Raw genomic sequence first — 27,726 nt, 5'->3', positions numbered from 1 at the left:
ACCCCGAAGCAGGCCATGGTGCTGCCTGCCCTGCCTTCGTATGCAAATTAACCACCATCTTTGGTGGGTTAATTTGCATACTCCCTCACTCTGATTGGCTGTGGGCATAGCGAAGGTATGGTCAATTTACATATTTGTCTATTATTAGGTAAGATATAGACTAGAGGCCAGGTGCATGAAATTCGTGCACTGCGGGGGGGGGGGTCCCTTAGCCTTGCCTGCACTCTCTCACAGTCCAGGACCCCTCAGGGGATATTCCCCGTGGGAAACGGGCCTAAGCTGACAGTTGGAAATCCCTCTCGCAGTCCGGGACCCCTCACTCCTTACTGCCCTCCTGCTCACTGCTCCTTACCACTCAGCTCGCTGCTCCTTAGCACTGCCATGGAGGCAGGAGAGGCTCCTGCCACTGCCACTGCACTCACCAGCTGTGAGCCCTATCTTTTTGTGTAGTTGTCTGTGGGCCAACTGCTCTCTTCCTTCTCACTTAGGGCAAGCAGCATGTGAGGGCAGAGTGCACTGTCTTGAAACACAGAGGGCAGCCCAGAGCTGAGGGGAGTGACTGGGCCCATGGGGTGAGAGGTGGACACAGAGGATGCTATCTCACCCAATTGTGGGGTGGGCTGGCTGGCCTTCATCTGCCTGACCCGACCCAGGGAGGGACAGAGCTGGGTGTCTACCTCTCCATTCTCCCTCCTTCCATCTGTGACACCTGGCACCCTTGCCAGGCCTCCCCCAAAGTGAGTTCAGCTCAATCCCTGAATGTAAAAGGGTATGCGGGGTGGGAGAGGGGCCTCCACTCCAGTGCCCCCTGATTCCCAGCGACAGGACCTGATCAACAGGACCTGATCTCAGGACGGTGGCCACAGCTGCAGAACATAGATCTGTTTCAAGAAAAGTTGGGAATACAGACTCTCGTATGAGCCCCTATTCCAAAAGGTGGCAGTTTATTCACATTGTGGCGAAGACACCTTCAAGAGTAACATAAGTGGGTAAAATCAGGGCCAAACTGGGCCAGTTCCTCATCCAATCTCTCTAAGGCCTGTGGACAGAACCAAGTCTCAGCTCTTCGCAGGACACTTCCGGGGTTTTTCTTAAGCCTAAAGGACAATAGTCTGTCTCCATTCTTATTCTTTGGAATTTTTTCATCATCGGATAAAAGGATACGTACATTGGGGCAGTCCTCTCAAGATACAATATTCCAGTTGCACCCATGTGAGGATGACAGCACCCCTCAGAGGGAGGGAGCCAACAGATGGGGAGCAGGGAATTCTGAAAACCAAAGTGATGACAGAGATGCTAAGCCTTTCCTTCACGTGTCTGACACCCCTCTTCAGGTGGCCTGCAGGCTGGGCATGTGCTGGACCTTTACCACTTGATGTCCTGGCAGGCTGCCCTGGGCCCTGCTAGGCGGTGTTCAGGGCCACCTGGGCCCGGAGGGAGTCGACCCCCTAGCCCCAGCCACTCCTGGTACAGCTCCTGCACATGGGCGCTGGTCTCTGTGGGCCACACCGGGATGGCAGCATAGATGCCTTCCATCTGCCGCAGCAGTGCCCTGTCTTCACACCCATAATTCACCTGGGCCTGGCCCCTGCCACTTAGGCATGCCTGGCGCAGGCCAGGACCTCCATGAAGTGGCAGGGGAACTTGCCCCACTACAGCTTCAGGACCACTTCTAGATGTTCTGAAAGCCGTAAGCAGCCTCAAAGCGTAGCAGAACCTCTCCATCCCTTTCAAGGGTGACCTGCTGAAAGTCTTTGTTCCTCAGGGTGTGGTAGGTGAGCACTCCCACGTCCTCGTTGAAGAGCTCCTTGGCCATGTGCCTGAAGATGTGCACCAGGTACCCGTCAGAACTGGCACCCTCGTGGAGCCTCACCTCCTCCTTCATGTCTCCAGAGTGTCCACAGCGGCGTCATTTGAGGCGAGGTCACTTTACTCCATTATCTGGACAATTTCACCTGAGGTTAACATGCAGTCAGCACCTTGGGAAGTATGTAAAGCTGTGGGAACATCTTCTCAAAGGGCCTCCAGTTTCTTGTCATAACACGGGGCCACAATGATGTGGAAAATCTTGTCTGGGGACAGGTTCTGCCGTCTGGTGAAGTAATCCTTCACCAGAGAGCCCATGATCTGCTGGGGAGACTTGGCTGTGCAGGGGTGGGGGTGATGGTGTGACCAAGCACACACTCTGCATATCAGTTCCAGATGCGCAGGTGGAGGTCACCTTGGGTAGCTGGGGCTCTTCCTCACGGTGCTGGCAGTACCGACGCACAAATTCCTTTTGACTCCCCAGGATGCTTAAGTTCACAGCTATCTTCATATCAAAGACAGTGTGGCCCAAGGCTTTTGAGAAAGCCACAGAGCCTTCTGGAGGCATCAGTGACACTGAGGCTGAATTTAACATCAAAATAAGGCAGAGACTAAGGACACACGTACACTGCCAGCACCTTGTGCTATGAGGTATCACATTTCTTGTTAAGGTTCAGAACAGCCTTGGTGTTCTGTTGAGAAACTTGGCCTCCTTCCTCTGCAGTCACACAACTGTCACACGCCAGGCAGTCACTCAGAAATATCTTGGCATCGGCTAGCTTATGGAATTCTCCCTTCTCTCCATTCTCTTGAGCTGGACTCCGGCCGTTGACTGCGGCATTCTCTTGGTCATTGGTTTTTGTTTTTTACTACATTCCTTCCGTGTGCAGTGATCACACTTCATCTGGAGCGGGGCGGGCGGGTGCCAGGTCAAGTGACCTGGAGGAAGCACAGGGAGAGCAGTCAGTCACCGCTGGTCGCCCCTGGTGCTGCTGGCGGTATCCTTTCTTCCTTGTGGAGTGTCTAGGGAGGGGAAGCGGCTGCAGTGCCCAAGGCTGAGTTCCAGGCGGCCAGCAGCGCTATTGGGATCATGCTGGAGGTGCTGGTCCGTTGGTGCTTGCCCTGTCCTCTGGAGATTGAACCTATAGGACTACCAAGAAAGCCAGTCCCCAGTTCCGCCCCGCCTCTGCCACCGGTTGATTGGAGTCTGAGGGCCAGGAGGAGGGAACAAGAGGCCTGCCTTCCAGCTGCTTGCCAGTCCCCATGCCACTCACTCCGGTTCCCTGTTAACCATCCCCTGATCAATGGGAGCCTGCGGGCTGGGGGAGGGACCAAGCAGTCTGCCTTCCACCCGCTCACCAGTCGCTGCTGCCATGGATTCATTGGAGCCTGAGGGACCCTGGTTCCCCCGTTAGCCATCCCCTGATCAATGGAGCCTGAAGGCTGGGGGATGGACCGGTTGTCTGTTTGGTCATTATGGACCCTGAGTTTCTATATATTAGGATTAGTTAATTACAATTAACTAATTTAGACATATTTGTGTAAATTTTTACTTTTATGTTTGTATGTGTGGGGGAGAATGTGGGAACCTTTTGTAGCAGAAACCTGGTATATGTGTTGAAAAATATAGTATAGACAATTTTATAAAGTTTAATAAATTAAAGTATTCCAATCTAAAAACATTAATTTGAACAGTGAACTATTTTAAAATTTAATTCACAGTATATTTCTCCTATATATAACTCAGATTAATGGTTTAACCTGACTTCTTATTACCTCCTCACTCTCCTTCCCACTGCCAGTTCCCACCCCCCACACAGAGGACTTATATTATTTGCTCATTTTGTAATGTAATTCAGTGACTCTGTTTTCAATGGAGATTATCATTTAAGACACAATGTTTTTAAATTTTTTATGTGCTTGAGACACAGATTACAACAAAATGTTTAAAAATATGTTTTTTTCCCCCAATTTTAGCATTGTTAATGACAAGTTCATTTGACAATTAAGTTTTAGTAGTGAGTTGAGTGATTTGAAACTTAAGTTCTCTTTATGTTGTTAAGACAAAAATCCACTAAAGTATTCAATGAAGTTATGGAGAGTTTGTACTAGAAAGTTGAAAGTATATTTTAATTGAAAATCTAAAAATCTCTGTTGCATTCTTGTCATTCAGAGTTGAGAAGTATTGCTCATTTTTCTGACTATAGGCAGTCCCCACTTACAGACTACAGAACCGAGTTTTATAACCAGGAGCTTCAGGTAGAGGACCAGGATAAGATACTTGAGGAAAAATTTGCAGTACATGTTAACAACACACATGATGCTTGATGTAAGTTTAACTTGGTTCCTAATTTCCTTCTTATAAAGTCAGGATTTTTAGAGTTTAAAACTCTCAGCAGTCCTTATGAGCTGGCTTCCTTAGACTTGAACCATGTAGATAACTACCAGTGTGCTGTTCCCTAAGAAGGCTAATGTTGCTATTGGATTATGAATATGACTAAATGCTTTTTAACACACAAACATAAAAGTAAAAATTTATACAAATATGTCTGCATTAATGATAGCAATATAATTAACTAGTTATTAATAATATGAAAAGAGAAAAGGGAAGGCCAGACATTATAGGTATGTTTCCTGCAAAACACTGGGGGTGGGATTAGAATATATATGTTTGTTTGCATTGTACCTGTCTGCTTTTATTTTACTCGACCTTCAGCATGCCATGTTCATCTCAGTGTTCCTTGTATTACATATCAACTTTCTTTTTATTCATTTCCAGTTTTTCATTTTACCTGACTTTTAATCAAAAGTTTTTTTCTCCTACCATACCTATAGTCCTTTCCATTAATATATTTGTTAAAGCTAAAAGCAAATGGAGAGGCCCTAATTATTTTTGCATTGTGAAGTATTGTGTTTGTATGTTGTAAAGACAGATTAAGGATGATCATATCAAAAATATAACTGATGAGGTAGACAAAAATAAAAATGCCAAGAGGTAGTTGGCAATTGTCATTGGAAACTAGTTGAGATATATACCACAGATAATGTAATGTTACAAATAATAAGAAAATAACATAACCCTTTCTTTGTTTATAATTTTACTATTTATACTAGCTTCAAAAATCAAATACTAAAAACCACAAATGACTGATTTGAGTTTCATGACTTTTTCCTCTTCTACCCTCTGATGATAATACTAATAACAATGAAATAAGAAAAAAAAGATGAGCATCTGTAGAGAAAACAAAGAAAAACAAGGAGCCCTAACTATACCCAACAGATTGGATCATCAACCACCAAATGACCCAAGAGTTAGCTGAATGTATTTCCAAACTAGACATATTTCTTTGTTATTGCATTTCATTTCTGAAGATTGTTAACAGTTGATATTATATGTATATGCATTTTAATAATTTTGTAAGATGGGTAAACATTCTCTGTAGATTCATTTTATGTGTTTCCATTAAACATTTCCATAGTAATGTGAAACTTATTATTTTTTAAAAATATATTTTATTGATTTTTTACAGAGAGGAAGAGAGAGGGATAGAGAGTTAGAAACATCGATGAGAGAGAAACATCGATCAGCTGCCTCTTGCACACCCCCTACTGGGGATGTGCCCGCAACCAAGGTACATGCCCTTGACCGGAATCGAACCTGGGACCCTTCAGTCCGCAGGCCGACGCTCTATCCACTGAGCCAAACCAGCTTTGGCGTGAAACTTATTTTTAATCTTCACCCAAGGATATGTTTTTATTGATTTTAGAGAGAGAAGGGGAGAGAGAGAGAAACAACACGAGAGAGAAACATCAACCAGTTGCCTTCTGCATGCACCCTGACCAGCCTCGAGCCCACAATCTAGGTATGTGCCTTGTCCAGGAAGTGAACCTGCAACCTTTTAGTGTATGGGACAACACTCTCCAACCAACTGAGCCACACAGCCATGGATGAAACTTATTTTTTTAAAGATATATTGACAATTGAAAGAGGCGATACCAAGGCTCACAGTATGGATGTAAAGATTAGTGGGTGACTGGTACCTTCAGTGACTGGATCTTATTAGACTCTGTCACTGTTTGGATTTGTCTCTATAACACAGTCTTCTGAAATTCTTGACCCTTTTATCTGCCTGCTTCACATCAGTGCTACATTTTTACTCTTGCTTACTTACCAATAATTGTTAGCCATATTGTAAGACAAGGTATGTAAGTGTGAAATTACTAAGAGGCTACTTTTTAGTTTCAACCTTGATAACTTGGTAGCCTATTGGATAAGTCAGTTATTCTCTCTGAAACTCATACATTCATTCAAAAAGGGCTCAATGCCACTTGTTATTGCAAATAGAGTTTTATTGGAAAACAGACTAAAAAAAAAAAAAGACAATTCACCATAACACAAAAATAGACGAATTAGGTGAACTCTGGAATATATTTTTTTCTACCAGTCAGAACATTTTAATGATGTTTAAGTTTATCATGTCTCCTTTTTTGAAACCACTACATCCTAGAGGTAAGACTTTGCAAAGCCAAGAATATATCATAGAAAGAATTTATGTTTTCCCTGGCACTGGGAGTTGAAGGATTGAATGAAAGATGTAGAGGGTAAAACATGCTCAAAGTTCTGTCTTGTTATACAAATTATTGGTTCACCTTTACTACTTGTCTTATTTCTAAACCAGACTACTTGTCTTATTTTAAGATGCCAATACTCCTAAGACATTTCCAGTTTCCACACACCTGGTCAGTTTGTTGCTGTAGTTTCAAAGCTGGTTATTTAAAGCAGATATGAAAGACTCTTTACCTGTAACAGGTAAAGGTGGCACCATCAGTATCACTGCCTATATACTAAACCATGAAGGTGGTGAGTGTAAGAGAAGAAAAGTTGAATTATCTAGGGAGGCATTTCAGCAGAGAACTAAAATTTGTTCACTTGGAACCCAAATGCATAATATTGGCTAGTTCTTTAGGGTGCTTGTGCTCTAGCAAAAAAATTTTTCTTTACAGTCAGGATTCAGAGTTTCCTAGAATGGACAACTTGCTTTTTATGTTTTACACTCACACCCCTGAAGTTCTTTTAATAAAGAATATACTACTTTATAATATGGAATGCAATGTGTCCAATCACAATTGTACATTTAGGGTATTTAGACATCTAGATTTATGTTTTCCCTAATCCTACCTAATAATAGACAAATATGCAAATTGACCGTACCGTCGCTATGCCCGTGATTGGCCAGGAGGCGTGGGGGGGCGGGACTCGGGGTGGCTGGGGTGGCCGATTGGGCTGGCAGGACGCTGAGCTCGCGTCGCCAGCGGCGGCTCGAGCTCAGCGTCTGCGCCATGGCTGTGCTGTGGCACAGAAGGGGCCTCTGGGGCAGCGAGTCACATCCCACCGCAGACCATCAAAAGCGGGGGAGCTGGGTGCCTGTCCGCTCAGGCACCAGGCCTTTTAGAAGCCTCCGCTGCGCCAGAGGCTTCTGAAAGGCCTGGTGCACCAGCGGACAGGCACCCAGCTCCCCCGTGATTGAAAGCGAAAGTGTGTAGGGGACCCTACACATGCATGATTCAATCATGCACTGGGCCTCTAGTTTGATTATAATTTCTAGCCAAGAATTCTGGACATAATGGATGCCCACTATAGAAGAGTCAAGATGTTTGTTTTAATGTTGCTGGTCTATTTGTCAACTTTGATCTCATTGCCTTCTAGTTTCCTGCCATAAAATTTTTTTCTCTTTGAAAATGAATAACCATGTATTCCAGCTTTATAGCAAAAGCCCAGGCATTTCTTTAGTTCTGCTTCCTGCAGTCTTTTTTTCTGTAATTCACCATTGTGATGGTGATCATTGATATGCCCTGTTTTCTATCTAGTGACCATCTGGTAATGTTGGGCCAAAGTCTTAAGATGCATGAAAGGAGCCCAAGGGACAGTTATTGATGTAGAACAACATTGAAGTAGCTCAATATTATAAAGTCTAAACATTTTATTCCACAGTGACTTATTTTAAAACAGCAATCATGGAATAAGATAGATTTCAGAAAGCAAAGAATTTTAGGGATTGAGAAATAGACTTTGGCATCAGAAAGCATAGGTTTGAATCCACATTTCTTTACCATTTATTTGGTTATGTGACTTGCCCTTTTTGAGCTGTCTAAACTGCAGTGCCTTCATCTGTAAAACAGAACTAATAATACCTAAATCACTCAGTTTCTGTGAGATTCAAGTGATGTTATACCTACAAAGCACTTGATATAATACTTGGAATGTTGTAAATCTTGAATATGTGGTCATGAAGACAAATAGTATTCAATTATTCAATTATATATTCTGTTTAACTGTAATGTAATATAGTTTCTGTTCGACTTTCTGTAAAAAGTTATAACTCACATAGGTTTCATGTGCAAATGTACTATAACGATGCCAATGAAATAGTTATAGTTAATATAGAATGACAATGAAGTCAGCCTTATAATCTAGTATTTAAGACATATTTTGGATTTTATGTAGCTCTAGAGAAGGGGTGGGGAATGTCCGGCCCACAGGCCATATCATTTGGTCTGGCCCTGCAAAGACAACCACAGGCAAGACTCAAAATTCAATAAAACTAGGAGCTTTTTTCATATCAACATAATTTTTAAGTTGATAATTTTGTGTGGCCCATGAATGATATTATAAATATCTACTCTAGAGGCTCCTACAGCAAATCTCCTAACTCATTTTTTGTTCTGATAAATATTTTTAAATTTGAGATACTTCCTGCAGGATAGTGAACTTATATAGGAATGGGGTTGGAGGCATAGAATGTAAATTATTGAATTGTAAACATGTTGACAGCATAATTAAACTTTCAAACTGAAAAGTTACCTTAAAATAAAATGGCCAGGATAAATAAGATGGGAAAGTTTCCTTGAAGTAATGTGTACTTTAAAAGTCATCTATGTGCACTGTTATAGCAGTATTCTTGACATTTGCAGAGATCAGGCAATTGTGCATTATCTTCTTTAAAAAAAATGATGAGTCACCTAATGGTTTTGGGTTGTGCAGTTTTTTAAATGAATCATTTGGTGTTGGGTTTTTAGGTCCTTGAGTTGGAGTTTGGTGTGACTAGATATATGAAAATGTGAAAATATGTGAATCACTGAAAAAGTTTTAAAAGGAGTTAAATCCCTCCTTAAAAATATATTTTAAAATGAAAGTTATAATTTAAAAAATATATTTTTTATTGATTTCAGAGAGAGGAAGGGAGAGGGAGAGAAAGAAACATCAATGATGAGAGAAAATCATTGATTGGCTGCTTCCTGCATGCCCCCTACTGGGGATCGAGACAACAACCTGGGACTCTGACCAAGAATCAAACCATGACCTCCTGGTTCATAGGTAGATGCTCAACCAGAGCTATGCTGGCCCAGGAAAAGTTATAGATTTTAAGAATATAAATGTTTTCGTCAGGTAATTTGTATGCAGACAAACTGGGACCACAACTGCTATCTAAATCCAATTCAGATTGACACTTTAAAATATATAAAACAATATTCAGCAATCACCGCATCTGTTTTATTTATTCCATTAAAATACAGTTATTTAGCTTTTTTATTTCTTTTTAAAAGATAGGTGTTTTTTTCCTCTCACTGTACCAACCACATGGTCTATGAAAGTCAATTGTTTCTGAGCATCTAAAAACATTTTTTTTTTCTGACATGGACAGAAAACTTGTCATAAAATATAATTGAGAAAAACAAGAGTTCACTTCAGTTTTCTGTTTATATTTGATGCTGTAAATCCCCTACAATTAATGTTTAAATGTAAAATTATACTGATGAATATATTTGCCTGGATCACAAAACAGATATGTTTAGAATATGAGGCTGGTAAAGATCCTTCACCTGTTACATAATGCAGAATGCCCTTTGATTAGGCATGATTGGGTTTGGGATGGAATGAAACAGACCAGTGATTTGGGATGGTCTATTGAGGTTCCCAAATATTTGATTGGTATGAAGACCGGCCTTCAGGGAGTTTGGTGAAAGTTTAGGCAAGTGACCATTATTGATAAAGGAGCCAGTGTTATGATGCAGGCCGTCATCTTTGAAAGGATACTGAAAGTGGTACCATAAGGATCTAGCTGCTGGCAGTGGTCAGAAGTCCAGGTAGACATAGAGAAGTGGAAAAGCTGCCTTTGGCAACATAGAGTCAGCTTCCAGGATTGGGATTCAGGTTAAGGAAGGATCTAGAGTAAGTCAACAAATACGCATCTATAATAATAAAAAGGTAATATGCTAATTAGACCAGACATCATTCTGAACGTCATTCCATACATCCTTCTAGACAAAGCCAGGGCCGGAGGGAAGCCCGGGTCCTGGGTGCCAGAGGGAAGCCAGTGCCGGTAGCCAGGGCAAGGAAGGCCTACTCTTGCACGAATTTCATGCATTGGGCCTCTAGTTTAGAATATAATATGTGCAAAGCATTGAGCTAAGAGTACTGAGGGTTGTAAGTATGAATATGATATTGTTCTTGGTTACCAAGGAATTTACATAAGGGGAGAAAACATGTTCTTGTCCTCTGTGTGGGAAATACTGATGGGAAGTGCAGAGATAAACAGGCAAGCCAAAGAAGGAAGGTTAAGGAGAACCCACATACTGTATAAATAAATAGCTGTTAAAAGAAAAGAAAAAGAAGAAACATTGAAAATTATTTTTAATAATTGAATGAACTAGCTATATGTAAAGGAGAAGAGTCAAAAGATATTATTTCAAATTGGTTCAATACAACAGGAAAGGATTAGCTATCAAAAGGACCTAAATAGACACTTCTCCAAAGGGGACATACAGATGGCCAAGAGACATGGAAAAAAGCTCAAAGACACTAATCATCAGAGAGAAGCCACTTAAAATGACAATTAAGTATCACCTCACACCTGTCAGAATGGCTAATGGCTACCATTAATACATCAACAAATGACAAGAGCTATCAAGGGTATGGAGAAAAGGGAACCCTCGTGCACTGTTGGTGGGAATGCAGACTGGTGCAGCCACTATGGAAAACAGTGTGGAGTTTCCTCAACAAATTAAATATGGAACTGCCATTTGACCTAGTGATCCCACTTCTAGGAATATATTCTAAGAAACCCAAAACACCAGTCAGAAAGAATATATGCACCCCTACGTTCATAGCAGCGCAATTTACAATAGCTAAGATCTGGAAACAGCCCAAATGCCCATGAGTAGATGAGTGGATAAAAAAGCTGTGGTACATTTACGCAAAGGAATACTATGCAGCAGTAAAAAAGAATAATCTCTTACCCTTTGGGACAGCTTGGAGAGACCTGGAGAGTATTATGCTAAGTGAAACAAGTATCACATGATCTCACTCACATGTGGAACCTAAAGAACAGAATAAACTGGTGAACAAAATAGATCCAGAGACTTAGAAACATGGAATAGACTGATGAATCTCAGAGGGAAAGTGAGGTGGGTGGGTGGTGGGAAGAGGTTAACCAAATAATTTATATGCATATATGTATAACCCATAGACACAGACAACAAGGTAGTGAAGTCCTGGGGGGCGTGGAGCACACGCTAGAAGGGGACAGTGAAGGGGGAAAAGGGGCACATCTGTAATACTTTAAAAAAAAATAGATATATTAGTAAAAGTTATAATTGGACAGCAAAACCCAAGGGGTTATTGCAAAAAATCAGGGAAGTGTGATTGTTTGGTATTTAGCATGTAATATTGAAGGGGACATATGTAATACTTCAACAATAAAGATTTAAAAAAATAAAATGTGATATTGAAAGTTTCCTTTTTCTAATGTAATCATTGATAAAAATGCAAAATATAGTATTTTTCTTGAGTAACCGTTACAGGCTATCTCCTGTGTATCACAAAGTATACAGATATTGATGTTTTGAATGATTAACCCCCAATCTGTCCATGAAATTGCCTTTTATTTTACATCTCATCTAAATGTATTTTTGGAAAATATTGGTAATACAAACAAGCCCCATTGTAAGCCTGTCTAATGAATTGTTTCCATAGTCTATTGCTGTGCATACGACAGATTCGGTAAAAGGAAATTAAGCCTCTGATGGGATTGTAAATCATTTTGCTGAGATGGATAAGAAAGCAGATAGCTTTGAATGGATGGGGCACCTGGGATTTTTTAAAAAAGGAATAAACCAGATTTTTTTGTAATATCTCTCACATGAATACCTTTGTTGCACTGCTTGTATAAATTATTTTAAATCTTTTAAAATAAAGGCCTCCTTAGTTTTTTTAATGTAATTTTATTAATTTCAGCCTGAATGTATTTATTTCATCAATCAATATAAATTATTCATTGAATCCCAAATTTAATTGCCCTTATCTAATGAAGGAGCAATTAATATTTGATAATGAATCCTTTTATATATTCTGATATTTTAAAAATAAACTTTTTGAGCTTTAGAGTTTATTTGGACTGCATTTAAAATACAACACATTTTCATGATGTCAAAATTGGAATACAAAATGTATTAAGTGAAATTTGAAGAATTAACACCATAATATCCTATCTAATAAAAAAGTAATATGCAAATTGACCATCATACCAACACACAAGATGACTGCCCCCATGTGGACACAAAATGGCCAGCAGGGGAGGGCAGTTGTGGGAAATCAAGCCTGCAAGGGAGGGCAGTTGGGGCGACCAGGCCAGCAGAGAAGGGAAGTTGGGGGTGACCGGGCCTGTGGGGAAGGGCAGTTGGGGGTACCCAGGCCCTGTAGGGGAGGGCAGTTAGGAGTGACCAGGCCTGCAGGGGAGGGCAGTTGGGGGCAATCAGGCTGGCAGGGGAGCAGTTAGGCATCAATCAGGCTGTCAGGGGAATGGTCAGGGGGTGATCAGGATGACAGGCAGAAGCAGTTAGGGGCAATCAGGAAGGAAGGCAGGCGAGCAGTTGGGAGCCAGCAGTCCTGGATTGTGAGAGGGATGTCCAACTGCCCGTTTAGGCCCGATCCACCGGTGGATCAGGCCTAAACGGGCAGTCGGACATCCCTCAAGGGGTCCCAGATTGGAGAGGGTGCAGGCTGGGCTGAGGGACACCCCCTCCCCCCTGTGCACGAATTTTGTGCACCGGGCCTCTAGTTTCCCTTCATGGCAAGAAGAGAGAATTCCATAAACAAGGGTCCCAGAGGAACCCCATAATAGAAGCTCTGTCACCTTTAGAGCCTCATAAGTCCTGACATCAACTTTTTTAAAAAATGTTTTTATTGATTTCAGAGAGAGGAAGGGAGAGGGTGAGAACCATTGATTGGCTGCCTCCTGCACTCCCCTTGGTGGGGATCCAGCCAGCAACCTGGGCATATACCCTGACTGGGAATGGAACCAGTGACCTCCTGGTGCATGGGACGATGCTCAACCAACTGAGTCACACAGGCCAGGCATGACATCAGCTTTTATCACACTCAGAAAGTCAGCCAAGTTTCAAGGGAACATAGATTCTACCTCCCTGTCCAAGAGTCAGAGTCACATTTTAAGAAGAGTCTATGAGATGATAGATGTTATTGCAGTCATTTTTGAAAAATATAGTTTATCACATTAAGTGGAAAAAGGGTACAAGATGTTAGCAGAATAGTGATTATAGCTTACATAATCTATATCACCTAAAATAGTTAGTGATTAAACCTTTATAATTCTTGTAGACAATGTTTAAGAAGGGACACCACAAAAATTTTTATCATGGTCTTATGCTAACATTTAAAAAATTATTTTATTATATAACACCATAAGTTAAATGTATAGATATAAATCATGTTTATTTTAAAGAAAAAATAACTATAAAGTAAAATGAATACCATATATCTACCATCTAACTTTATTAAATACTAGAGGCCCAGTGCATGAAAATTCATGTGCTGGAGGGGGGGGGGTGTCCCTCAGTCCGGCCTGCCCCCTCTAACAGCCAGGAGCCCTCAGGGGCAGGAGGCGATCCGGCGATCAGGGGAAGGCAACACCCCCATCACACCTCTGCTGCTGCCACTGCCAACAGCGCAAGCCTCGGCCAGCCCTGGTTACCTGAGCCTCGAGTGACCCTGGATGGCTAGGCAGCTGACATCCGAGACTTGCCTGTGCCTCAGGCCGGCCCTAGGCAGCTGGGCAGCTGCCATCCAAGGCTTGCCTGTGCCTCAAGCTGGCCCTGGGTGGCTGATGAGCTGAGGGCGGGTCCAGCCTCACCATGAACCTGCTGCCCCCCCAGCTGGGCTGAAAGGACTGTGGGACTCCAGCAGGGCTGAACGGACTGGGCCCCGCCATATTGTGGCTATGGGCGCCGCCATATTTGTGATGGCATGATGGTCAATTTGCATATTCCCTCTTTATTAGATAAGATAGCAAAAAAGAATAAACAACTACATGTTTTTGGCTATCCCTCCCTCATTATTCTCCAAACTTTCCCTAATGTTGACATTTTAATTTTTAATTATAAAAAATGGTCACTATTGAAAGTAAAATAAAATAACTCCTAAGGTTTATAGTGGCATCAGGTACTTAACACAGAAAAACAGGGCACTTTTATCAGGATGGTTCCATTCACACTTTCATTTGAATGGAGCATTAAAATCTGTTTATTCTTAGTCATTTTATTTCAAAAGATCTTTGCCTTTAGACACATTCTTTCTTGTTTGAGAAGTTTCAAGTTAATTGATAATTTAAAAAAATCTGCTATATTATTTATTAAAGTTGAATTTCCACTTTAGGATGTAGATATTACTCATTAAGGTGTATATACAAATGTGATTTTATTTTTTATTTTCTTTAGGGAACTCTTACAATCTGTTTCTCTTCTCTCATGCCTTCTTCACATTTAATACTTAGGATGAAGCATTTGTCAGTTTCCTCTTACTCATATTTCCTCTTACCTGCTATTTTTCCTCTAAATTCTCTATATGACAGTTCTCCCCAAAGAGAAAAGACTCCAGTAGGTACTGCTTTTCAGAAATGAAAATTTTTAATGTTTTTCTCTTCACTCTATTTTCAACTCTGTGTTGTCTCTTGGAGAGTCCAAATTATCAGTCAGAAGAATTGAGATAGTTTGAGAAAGCCATTTGATGCTAAAGAAATTTTCACTGAAGCATACATGACAGACTTCCTTTGATAACAATAAAAAAATAAACTATTGAGTACTTTGGGAGTTCTGGAATGCTGGAAGTCAGTTAACATTCAGTTGCAATGGTAATGAGGCTTTAAAAACACATTTAAAGAAAAATTACATTGATGTCATTATCTGGTTTGTTAATATAAATATATTTTTGGTTTTGTAAATATTATGTAATAAGCGTCAATCATCTGAGTCACTTGTTATTTACCATCCAATTCCCTCCCATCCCATATGCCTAATTATTGGTTTATCATTACTCTTTCTCTGGCTTATTACAGAGTAAGCATTGCATTATAGTTGTTTAATGTATTAAATATAGGAACTGTGAGGATTTTAACACCTCATAGTTTCTATTTGGATTCAAATCTGGTCTAAAAGTTTTCTGTTTGGGCTAAAATCAAGGTTTGTATTTACCCTCTAGTTTTTAATGGAAAAAACAATTAAACAATTTATTATTTGAAGAATTACAATGAAGAACTATTTACCAAAGCAGCATGTTTTTCTTCAGGAAATATATATATATATATATATATATATATATATATATATATATATATACACACACACACACATACTAGCATCACCTTCTTGAGAGATTTGCAAATGAAAATATCAGTTAATTTGTAATTATATTTGTGCCAAACATAAATGTACAAGTGCCAAGAGACCTGAAAATTTATGTGATTTATCTATAGAAGTCGTAAAAATATCATGTGATTTTCATTCATATTGCTGTGTAATTTTTATTTTTGGTTGAAAATTTTCTTTATGTGTACGTAACATGAGCCAGTGCTGGGGAGTCAAAGGATCCTATATAATAAAGAGGTAATATGCAAATTAATCCTCACGCTCTCACAAGAGGCTGCGTACGACCAGGCCAGCAGGGGGGTTAGTGAGGGATGACCAAACAACTGAACAGCAGGCTGCATGGGGCAACCAGGCTGGTGTGGGGGCCATGAGGGGCAACTAGGTGGGCAGGTGGGCCAGTTGGGGTGACCAGGCAGGCAGGCAGGCATGTGAGCGATTAGGAGCCAGTGGTCCAGGATTGTGAGAGGGATGTCTGGCTGCTGGTTTAGGCCCGATCCCCAGGATCGGGCCTAAACCAGCAGTCAGACTTCCCCCGAGGGGTCCCAGATTGGAGAGGGTGCAGGCTAGGCTAGGGGGAACCCCTCTCCCCCGGGCATGAATTTCATGCACTGGGCCCCTAGTTATACTATAAATACAGACACTGCAGAAACAGGAACATGTACAGTGTGCAGGATAAGCAGGTATTTATCAAGCTGCATATGCAGGGTGGGGCAAGAGTAGGTTTATAGTTGTGAGTACACAAAACAGCTTATTCTTGTGTTATTATTTATTAATTATTGTATTATTTTTCCATGTGAACAACTGTAAATTTACGTTTGCTTCATAGCTGTGACCATTACCTTGAAGTAAAAATGCATGATGATGTAAATGCTTATTATAAAGAATTAATTACCTTTTCAGGGAGGTCAGGGAAGGCTTTTCGGAACAACTCATGCTTGAACTCGAACCTGTGGGATGGTATATTTGCTGAAGAGTGTTGGCTGAAGAGTGGGGATACCATTTTAGGGAGAGGCCCTGAGTTGGGAGGAAAAGCAGATGAAAAAAAGCTGTATTTAGTTTTTAATTTTACTAATACTTATGCTGATTCCATTGTCTAATAATGTTCTTTTACATATGCTTAATGGAGGCAACCTGAATCAATTCCTCCACAAAATGTTTGTTAATTTTTGTTAGGAAACTATAGTCGCAGTCATAAACCCTACTGTTAATTTGAATATTACACTGCTTAAAATGACAGTGTAGCAACTACAGTCATTTATGTTAAAAGCAGGAGAAATGCTTAGTGTTAAAAGTCATATTAAAGGTCATTTAGCTCAAATTCTATCCTGAGAATTGAGAAAATGAAAATACGGATGTTCTTTGCTACTTTTAGTTTTGATTTGACTTCTTCAAAGTGGTATACAATTTCATTTATCAGTTTTCTTATTTTAAAATTTTGGATTAGCTTTCATATCTGATAACAATTTTCCTGTTTCTATATTCAGTACTTTAAAAAAAAAAGACTTCATTTCAACACATAAGCATTCATTTTTGTGTGTGGGGCCCAGGGAGGTATTAGTAAATGGATTTAGATTTATTTTTTTTTAAAGTTTTTTTCTCTATTTTTATTTGCTCAATTCCTTCACTCCCTCAACTCAGCCTCTCAACTTCTAACCCCCACAACTGTCAGCCTGCTCTCTGAGTCTGTCTCTACTTTGTGTGTTAGTTCATTTTATTCACTAGATTTCACATATGTGTGAAATCATATGGTACTTGTCTTCCTCTGACTGGCTTATTTCACTTAGTATAATACTCTCCATTAGACATATGAAAAGGTGCTGAACTTCATTAACCAGCAGAGAAATGCAAATTAAAACCACACCTGTCAGGATGAGGATCATCAATACATCAACAAACAAATCCTGGTGAGGATGTAGAGAAAAGAGAATCCCTGAGCACTCATGGTGGGAATGCAGATTGGTGCAGCTACTGCACAAAAGCAGTATGGAGTTCCCTCAAAAAATAAAAAATGGAACTGCTTTATGACCCAGCAATTCCTCATCTGGGAACATATCCAAAGAAACCTGACACACTGATTCAAAAGGATATGTGTACTCCTATGTTCATTGCAGCATTATTTGTAATAGCCAAAATTTGGAAACAGCCCAAATCAGTAGATGAGTGGATAAAAAAGCTGTGGTACATTTATACAATGGAATACTTCTCAGCCATAAAAAAGAAGGAAATTTTACCCCTTGCCACAGCCTGGATGGACCTGGAGAGAGCATCAACACATCTAAAAAGGCACAGAAATACATGAATTTAGACTTTGGGGACTGTTCCTGTCATTCTTTCACATTCAGTATTTGAAAATACATATGATCTTGAATGTAAATTATATTGGATCAGAATGATCTTTTCATATAGAATATCCATATACCAACAGAAGTATGTATGTCTACTTTAGAGATAGTGAGCATAGGTCAAAAGGAGGCTTTGGGCAACATGTATTCATAACTTGAATAATTTCTTATGTTGAAATAATTTTATTTATTTGAATTATAAAAATGAACAGTAGATAACATTCAGGTGTTAATTATCCAATTGTTATTATTTTTAAATGGTTAACTTACATGATTTTTTTTGTGTGTGTGTGTGAAAAAAGCATGGAGCCATTTGTTTGCTCTTGTGTACTACTAATTTTAACTTTATATAATTCCTAAGTACCGAAAGCCAAGTTATATACCTTTTATATTGCAAGCATTTAAAAGCAATGTAAAAAATCCTTTCCATGCAAGAGGCATGAGATTATACAATTTTCATTATGGTCATATCCTTAATGTTTTGAGCATTTCTTCAGAATTTTGTCTTTTATTCTAATGTACTTTATTAATTTTTCACATAAAACAGATACCACCAAGTAAAAGCAAACTTCTCCCAGCACTTTTTTACTAATTACTTTTTAGGAAGAAAATCCCTTCTTAAATGGAAGGAACTGTGCATGATCATAAATAAAGTTTGCTGGCCTTCATGCCTATTAATTGCATGTTCGGCCATGCCTCCATCAGCGGTCCATCTCTAGAGACGTGCTTGAGGACTCCTCTTTAGCTTTAATGTCTGCAGAGTCAGTGTTTCCATTCACTGAGTTAACTGAATTTTACACACAGACCATAGCTGTGTGCTGCATCTATGGAGGTAAGATTTGTCCTCTTTTATGCTACTTTGCATAGTATGGAAGAGTGCTAATCTTAGGCTATATTCTTGAACATTTAGTTGGAAACAAAGTGAAGTTAACTGGAAATTTAGTAATTCCCCTGCTTTTTGTCTTTTTATCTGACCATTTACTTGTTTCTCTTTAGTCCTTTACTTTTCATCTACAAGTTCACTATAAACCATGTCAGCTAGTTAATTTGATTGAAAACATATGCTTACACCATGTTAGGAAAGCATTTTTTTTCCTTTGTTGGCTAGACCTAGGCCATTATTCTTTCTTCTTGATCAACTCAATGAAGATTCATAATATATACCCTTTGTCTGTTACTGGCTTTAGCTAAGAGTCCTCCTAGGGAATTCTGCCATTGGGAAAATCATAGCTATATAGACACACTGTTAACTTGAGAGTAGTGAAGAACTTAGCTCTTTAGTGGTAGCTTGTCTCAGTTCAGCTCTTTTATGGAAACCATGGCTGTTTTAAAACAACATATACTAGAAAGTGACCTGTGTCCTATCATTTGGCACTTGACAACAAATTACACATCTCTTTTCTTAATCGAATTGGGAAATTAGCAAACATTTGTCAGCTGAGGAAAGCTCTGAGCACATTTTATATAACATGTCTTATCAAGTCTCTGGTGAGCAGTTTCATGACAGCACATCTACACAGGGCCAGGGCAAAATTTACATCTACCTAGACGTTGCAGTGGCTGTACATCCCTATGGAGGGCCCAGATGAGGCAATAATGAGGCAGTACATCTGTAATAGAAAAATCTAAAGATAATCATCGTTGATATTTACTGGCTATTGCTCTTCTGTAAGTACCTTATAGGTACTAACTCATTTATTTTTCAAAACTTTTTGAGATACTGACATTATCCCCATATTATAGCTGGAGAAACTGAGGTAGAGAGAGTTTAAGAAGCTTTCTCAAGGTCACATAGTTGGAAGAATGATAGAGCCAGGATTTGAATACAGATAATCTGGCTGAGGGAAACTCATACACTGTGTTATGTTGCCTCTCAGGTTGAGAGTGAGTTCAGAACCTGTATATTCAGTCAAATGTGGAGAGAGAAGCAAAGCTTTAAGTCCAAGAGCATATGTTGGGGGTGATGTTCAGTAAAACACAACGGGTGGTAAACAGAAAGAGTGTTTGTTTGGGGTGTCAATATGTAGATGGCCCACCCCAGGAGGGAGGTGTGATATCACAGTGTGCAGGTGGCAAGTTGCGAATGGATTGGGAACCTGGCACAAAAGTGTATAGTGAGCCAGTGGGTGGATCTACACAGAGCATAAGCCTTAACCCAAGAAGAGGTTTGTCCTTTTTCTGGCCCCCTTCTAAAGCACCCTCTTGTATGGGCATGTAACATTGGCAGAGGTGACCTGTTCACAGCAGGCTCAGGTGATGGCAGCTAATGGCTGGAGCCTCCAGGACCATCATGGTTGTGAGAGATAAATTGCTCCTCATTACTCTTACGACCTGAATACACGAGGCCTTGTGCATGTTCTGATATTACTCGGCTTAATGTGAGTCCTTAGGTAATGTGAAACAGCCCCGACCTTTTAGAAAAAGATTAACCTGATTATCAGCCATAAGTACTAATGTAATATTCTTGTACTTTCAAGTAAATCACCAAGCCCACAGTTGTTTACTAAAGTTTTTTTTTTAATTGAGTCGGATTTTTCATCCATAGAAAAACTTAAGCAACATACATCCTTCTCTTTATGGGCCAGTTGTGCCTACTTTGTGTATGAGGGAAAACAGGCTCAAATCAGAGAAGATAGAGGCTAATGATTTCAAATGCCCTTGCTGGGCACTTTCTATGCATTATATAATTTATTCATCACAGCAACCCTGGAAATGAAAGCATATGCACTTATATTTTTTTAGTGGAGAAAAGTGAAGCGGCTGAGTGACTTGCACACAGTTGCATAGTTAGTAAATACTGAATGTGGGATCAGAAAACAGGTCTGAAGGACTTCCATTCCTTTGCTTTTGTTATTTCATCTTTAGGTATTGGGAAATAGACAGCTTTAATATATCAAAGATTAAAATTAAAGAATCTACCAGTTTCCTTTTGCATAACAAAGGGTTATTTCAAGCTCATTAGAGAACTGGCCTGGAGCACTTATTTGTATACCTGTACCAATGCTAAAATTGAGAGTGGGATTCTTGTTCCCATTGCCAGTATCTGTATGCCAAACACTAACACACTCTTCATCCTGAGAATTAAGAGTTTATAAACACCATGTCATTGCTCTCATTCCTTTGAAGCTGCTCTGGCTTATACTCAAGTGAGCTCCCCATGCCTCCTCCAATCCTGAAGGCTTACTGTCAGGTTCTGCACATCCTACAAAGAAGACACTAGTACTACTAAAAGTACTGCTGTTTTCTCTCAGGCTAAAGATGGGACAGCCATGTTGGTACACTTTTGGATGTCAGATTTCTCCTTTAGCATAAATTCTAGCTTGTAATTATTCCTAACCATCATCTACTATAAGGCTAGGTGAAGCTAATCTTTTACATAAAATTTTCTCGCAAGAAAGTTTTTGCTTCTATCTGAGGTTGAGAGAACATCTTTATGTTTTTTATGGCTCATTGAAGAATTCCAGAACACCCATACACTTCATGATGCTTCAACATGCAGGCAGGTGTGCATATGCTCGGAAGAGAATCAGGACATCATCATCATCATCATCATCATCAACTTCTGTCTCTTTCTAAGGTACTTTTAGTATTGTGGACATTAGATCAGATAAGGCACGGTGCATGTTCCCTGAACAAGTCATGCCTGTACTCTCTCACTCGGAAAAACTCCTTTTCTCTATTTTATGCTTGAGAAAAACCCAGTCAGCTCTAATCTAGATTAAGCATCTCCATCCTCGAACACTTTGCTAATTTCTAATTCAAATTAGTCTGTTTATCCTTTCTGATCTCTTAGGTCTCTCTACAAACCACACCCTGTTAACTCCTAGTTCTACTTGACTTCCTTTTCTTGATCTTCTCAAACTTCCTGACAGTAAGATGTGACTATACATCCCTTTCCTTTATTTATTCTCACCAAACAACAGGTTTTTCAGAATCAGAAACTTTGTAGCACACACACAGTATAATCTATTTCTAGATAATGAAATTCTTCTCTTTATTTTGCTGTACAAACCTCTCCCAAACTCCTACCCAGCCTTCCCCCAAGGTGAAGCTCCAATTGAATTACACAGTGCTTCAGTCATCTGTGCTACTTCACACTGTACTGTAATTATCAAAAGTTAGGGCCTCATTTCTAGGGCAGTCAGGAGCGAAAGTTTGTAAAATCTTTACTTGGTCAAATTCCAAAATGCCTTGTTGGCTCCAGTCCTTCCTGTAATCAAAAGAAGGCAAAATGTTGTACAGTTCCCCTGGCTATTCTTCTGTTATTGTCTAACCATAAGGTTTTCCTGGATTTGTGCGCTCATTCCTAAAATGAGTAACTTTGGCCTCTAGGTTATTTACCTTCTCTTATCTACTAACTTCATCCCTGGTCAAGTCTCATACTGGCCTGTCCCTTTTACGGTGATGGTTTTGTACCCAGTTCAGTGCATGGCACAGAGTAGTCACTCAATACCTGTTTACAAAATGTTTAAATAACCTAAATATGTGGAATATGGGACATATAACTTTGTAGAATATTATTAGAAAGTATTGATCTATAATATCCTATATAATAAAAGCCTAATATGCTAAGTGTCCAGGCATCCAGTCATCTGTTCAACCAATCAAAGCATAATATGCTAATGATATGCTAAGGCTGCTCAACCACTCACTATGACGTGCACTGATCCCCAGGGGGCAGACACTCCGACTGGTAGGTTAGCATCCTGCTGGGATCCGGCCAATCAGGACTGAGTGAAACAGGCCGGTCATGCCCTAAAGCTCTCCCGTGGCCCCTCCCTGGCCCCGATAGTGCACCAGTGGGGTTCCTTGGCCTGGCTGGTGCCCTCTCATAATCTGGGACCCCTCAAGAGATGTCGGAGAGCTGGTTTCGGCCGATCCCACAGGCCAGGCCGAGGGACACCACTGGTGCATGAATTTGTACACCGGGCCTCTAGTTTTTATATAAAAATTCTCCTCCATAATATATTAAATAAAAACAATTCACACCTTTCTTCAGATATGAGTTATATTTTTAAAATACATTTTTTATTGTTACTTAGAAAAACAATGATTTTTACATTCTGTGTCAAGTTAAATAGAACTGATGAACTGAATAGCCATTTTTCATTGCTATTATTACACTGATTTAATGTCATGTCAGATGGAGAGTTTTCCTAGGGACAAGATCTTGGACACCTTTTGGCTTTTTTGTCCTGCTTATTAGTAAGGTCTTCTTTTTTTGTGGTCTTTAAGTAATTTTTGTAGGCAACACACTCACTTTTCAGTTTGTTCCATTGCATTATCTAAAATAGATTTGTTTTTTTGCAGTCCCCTGAATTCATTCCAATAGCCTGGATTGTGGCAGAAAATATGTTAAAAATCTTGTCTCAGTATTACCTCCAGGGTTTGGGGTGTCTACAGACATAACCTAAGAAGGAGAGTTCGGTATATGTGATTCATTGAGGGAGGGCTCTCAGGCAAAGGGGAGGGAGGAAAACAGGACAAGGTGAAGAAGGAGCTAAGCAAGAGTAGGTTATGAGTAGTTATAGTCCAGCTTCAGCATGACACTCTAGGTATCTGTGACTTGGTTTCAATGCATTTCTCCATAGAAGGGGGCAGTTGGAAGAAATTCTTAGTCCATAGTCATAGCTGATAATGGGTACAGTGGCTAGTGAAGGGGGCTTGAGTAGAGCACCAGCAATGCGTAACACATTATCTCTTAGAGTTTTTGTTCCTCACTCATGATGTAACAGAATTTAGGTGCCTTTTATAGTTAGGCACTGTGCTGGATGGAAGCTACCGTACTTTTACTCAGAGAAAATACACTAGCAAAGAAAGAATTCTAATATGGTAGGATGAGTTCAAATAAGGTGAACAGGGTAGGGATAGACATAGATATTATTCTAGTGTTGGAAATAGATGAAAAACCTTTCTAGGAAGAGGGTATGGCATTTCTAAATATGGGGCAGGGCAGTGTGGTGTTGGTGATGATGGGGACCTGGGGCAGGCCTTGAAGGATGTACCAAAGGTTCTGTATTTGTGAGTAAGGTGAAAGAAGTATACAGAAGTGGACAGATTCAGTCATGATGTTTTTTAGCCTGAAAAAGATAGAGTTCCTCAATTACAAGCAACAGAAGCCAATCTGCCAATCTGCTAAAAGACACTATAGGAAGACAGGGTGGGGCAAGAGTAGGTTTACAGTTGTGAGTATGTGAGACACAGTATATTCTTGTATTATTATTTATTATTTATTGTATTATTTTCCATACAAACAATTGTAAGCCTACTTTTGCCCCACCCTGCATATTGGAAGACTAAGTGGGTGGTCGCAGATACCACATTTGAAGGAAAATTTGAGGAGCAATCTTGGGAAAGAGCAGACACCAGGCTTCTGTGCAGATCAGGGTATTAGGCTCTAATGGACAGCCTCAATAGGATTATGCCATCCGAATGCCTCAGCCTGAACTGAGTGCAGTCTTTTGTCACTCTCAGGAATTATATTTTAAGGAGAGGGCATTTCATTGGCCATGTTGTGTTTTTTAAAATCACTTTTCTACTCCTTATCAGAATTGGGTGTAGCATGATTGAAGATCCTACCAATGCAGCATCTAATGATAGTGTCATAATTTCTACTTGTTTCTAGAAGAAGTAGGATGAATCCTGAGAAAACAAAAACACAGATATTCCACTATAGGTACCACGCAATAGAATTTGGATTTTTTTTCCTGAGTACTGACTATAATGACTAGCCACAGTCCTCTCTGAGAGTAGGAGTAACAGGTAGGTTTGGCCAGAGAGTGAGATCAAGTAGGAGTCCTAAATGTTGTATTGGGACAAGGGTTCCATCTGCAGTGGTGGGAAGTAGCAGGGCAAGTAGGGTAGGTCCGAGCTAAGAGCTTGAGGGAGTCAAGAGAGAAGCAAGAGAGACAAAACTGTCATCCTCATGTTCAAGGGGCAAGAACAGGATGATAATGGCAAAAGCCAGAGTCAGGAGTCAAGTAAAAAAGTGAATAGATGAATTAGAAAGGCAAGATTAGTGGCATGAAGCTCAATCATATATATTTTGACAAGAAATGAGAAGGGGGAAAGCCAAGGTGAATGTAGCAGGGATGGAGAAAAGATCATAGATACCCAAGAGACAGCTTTGCCCAAGTTCTGCTTGCCTAGCTGCACCGCCAGGTATTAGAAAGGGAACCCAGAGGGTCATAGCACACTCTCCTGTATTAAAATTAGAGAGGGCCCTACACCATCATTCAGGGAGTTTGGATTCCACTTTTTTTTTTTTTTGAGTTCCCTGATTATATCTACTACCAGGATCCTGATTCTTGGCATATTGAGGTTTTTTTGTTTTGTTGTGTTTTGTTTTGTTTTGTTTTGTTTTGTTTTGTTTTTATAGCAGAATCCATTCTAATCAAGTTCTGTTATACCTTGAAAGCTTTTTGGTGTTTTTTTTTTAATACTTCAGAGAGAGTGATCTTGAGCTATATGTATGACAATGTGTATCTTACCACTTTTATGAGGCCATAAAACATACTAAGCTAGGAAAACATAAGGCAGCATTTTATACTATAAATGATAGTGGAGCAATTGAATAATTGGAAGTACTCTAGAGCTATACCCCAAAAGAATAAAATTTCAACCCAAATCAGTCTGAAAGAAGAAGAAGCAGGACTTTGGAGCCTGAGTTTAAAAACTCAGAGACTCATGGGAGAGGTTGAGCGGATATAAAATAGGGTAGGGTAACAGCTGTGAAGTCTGGGCTTCACAGAACTAGATAGTAATGGTGAAAAGGTGAAATAGCTCACCTTTTTCACCAAGATTGACTATGCATAGGTTTTATTGTTCTGAAATAAATGCAATGCAATATATAGATCATCTATCATAGAAATCTACACTTGAAACCTATACGATCTTATTAAACAATGTCACTTTCACACATTTAATAAAAAATTAATATAAAGAAAATAATGAAATAAAGAACTCTCCTTCTGGGCATTGTACAGGGTGGTGAAGAGGTGTACTGTCCCATTCTAATATTAAGGGCAGAGTAAGAATACTACATAAATAATGCTAAGTTGCCAATTTTAAGGAATAATATGCCTGTTATAAACTGATTTCTCCCAACATCCACCCCCACCTCCAGATATTATGGTCTCCTCACTCACCTTTCTTTTAGTTTTACTTTGAAAAATAGAAATCATCACTGAAATAGATGATTATCATTATGAATTTATTTTCACTTTACTTTGTTTTCTAAAAATAATGTGAATACTTATCATCTCTTCTATCCCCATGCCACTACTTCTAAAAAGTAGATTGGAAGATACTCTTTGAGCCACATTCTTAAGTAGTATGTCCAGGTCCTGACTATTCTCTAAGGCCATTATATCCTTATTAACATGATAGTTCATATGGAAAATTCTTGATTTCCTTTGGGTAATTAGATGGATGGGGACTTGTCTTATTTCTTCATTTTCCTTCACCCATAAAATTTGCTATTGTATTACCTTTTCAAGTATATAAAATTGTTTTTAATACATATAATTTAATTCTTCAGATTCCCAGCTTGCTATAGCAGTATTAAATAATAATAATAAAGCTGCCATTTTTTGCCAATTACTTGAATCTGATAAAAATGTAATAATCATAGCTGAAAGTATGACTTTATAAAATAATCTGAAACCAGTGATAGTATTGCTGTTGTAAGAATTTTTTTGTTCCTCATGGAGTTCTAATTGTCAGGAAATACTAGGATTGAAATGAATATTTATTATCTGACTGGAAAATAAATTTTTTAAGAGTTTGATAACATTTTATCTTAATTTTGAAAGCAACACATACTTTTCTTGCTTGCACTACCAGATTCATGAAATTAAGTGACAGATGAATTCAAATGTGTTTGAAGACCTATGTACTATCAGATCACAACAAACTTCATAACTGCCACGCACCAAAAAATAGAGTCAGAGACTAAACCATCTGTCTTACTGCAGTACGCAGCATGCTTCTTCTTTTGCTCTCTAATAGCGTAGCTTCCTTTTCTTTTGCAAAACATTTGCTAAGGGTACTTGAAGAAAGAACGTTGCAATTGAGCTGCTGCAATTGGAGAATGTTCTGTATTAGTGTACATAAATGAAGTTTATATTTTTACCTTTAAAACATTTGATTTTTAGTCTTAACTTACAGTCTGTTTTATCTAATCTTTTGTCTCCAAGGGAATGTCTGGATAAGATTTAACTGACCTCACACTTTTTCAGACTGCTGGATATTTTTCTCTGTAAGGAATGGTTATATTAAAGATAGAACAAAGTAAATGATAATGTTTCTACATGTGCTAGAATACCAAAGGTAAAATAGCTAAAACCTATTAAAAATTAAATAAAATGAACCAAAATACTAGTGCCATAGCATATGTTAATCTACGTGCTAAACATGCCAGCTACTGAAGCCAGTAGAAAAGAAGTAGTAGAATATGTACACTAAGGAAGAATTATGTTTCAAAATTTCTTTACTATCTTTTTCTATATATTTATATAACGGGTATTAGAAGAGACTATTAAAGTGTAAAGTTTACTAAATTTAGGCAAACACTAGAAAAAGGTCTGTAATGATTAAAAACCAATGAATTTTAAGGAAGCTAGATTTCCTCGGAACCATATTTCTCAAACTTCTGTCCTGAGGATCTTATCTGCACAACCTATACTACCACCTGCTTACTTTTTCCTTGAGGTTGACTTTACATCTAGTCACTTTTCAAAAGTATTAAATCTTGTTCTAAGCACAGTATCTGTAATGTTTAAAAGTTTAAAATCGTCTACCACTTTAAAAAAATCATTGAATGGGTCCCACTATGGATACATTGCCTTGAGAAAATGATGTT

At 39.4% G+C, this 27,726-nt stretch overlaps 1 protein-coding gene and 1 pseudogene across 6 annotated transcripts in view; one reads left to right on the top strand and one right to left on the bottom strand.

Annotated features, from left to right (window-relative positions):
- The window catches only part of MACROD2 (mono-ADP ribosylhydrolase 2), a gene marked incomplete at its 3' end in the record, with an annotated part of 1,993,251 nt that overhangs the window by 197,428 nt on the left and 1,768,097 nt on the right, over positions 1-27,726 (top strand). The window lies entirely within an intron of this gene.
- On the bottom strand, positions 1,078-2,710 carry LOC307107359 (nuclear prelamin A recognition factor-like; annotated as a pseudogene). Its single transcript has one exon. The product of its transcript is annotated as a nuclear prelamin A recognition factor-like (transcript).

This window comes from Cnephaeus nilssonii, assembly GCF_951640355.1.
Source record: "Cnephaeus nilssonii genome assembly, chromosome: 11".
Lineage (NCBI taxonomy): Eukaryota > Metazoa > Chordata > Mammalia > Chiroptera > Vespertilionidae > Cnephaeus > Cnephaeus nilssonii.
This window is presented reverse-complemented; position numbering and strand designations above follow the sequence as displayed.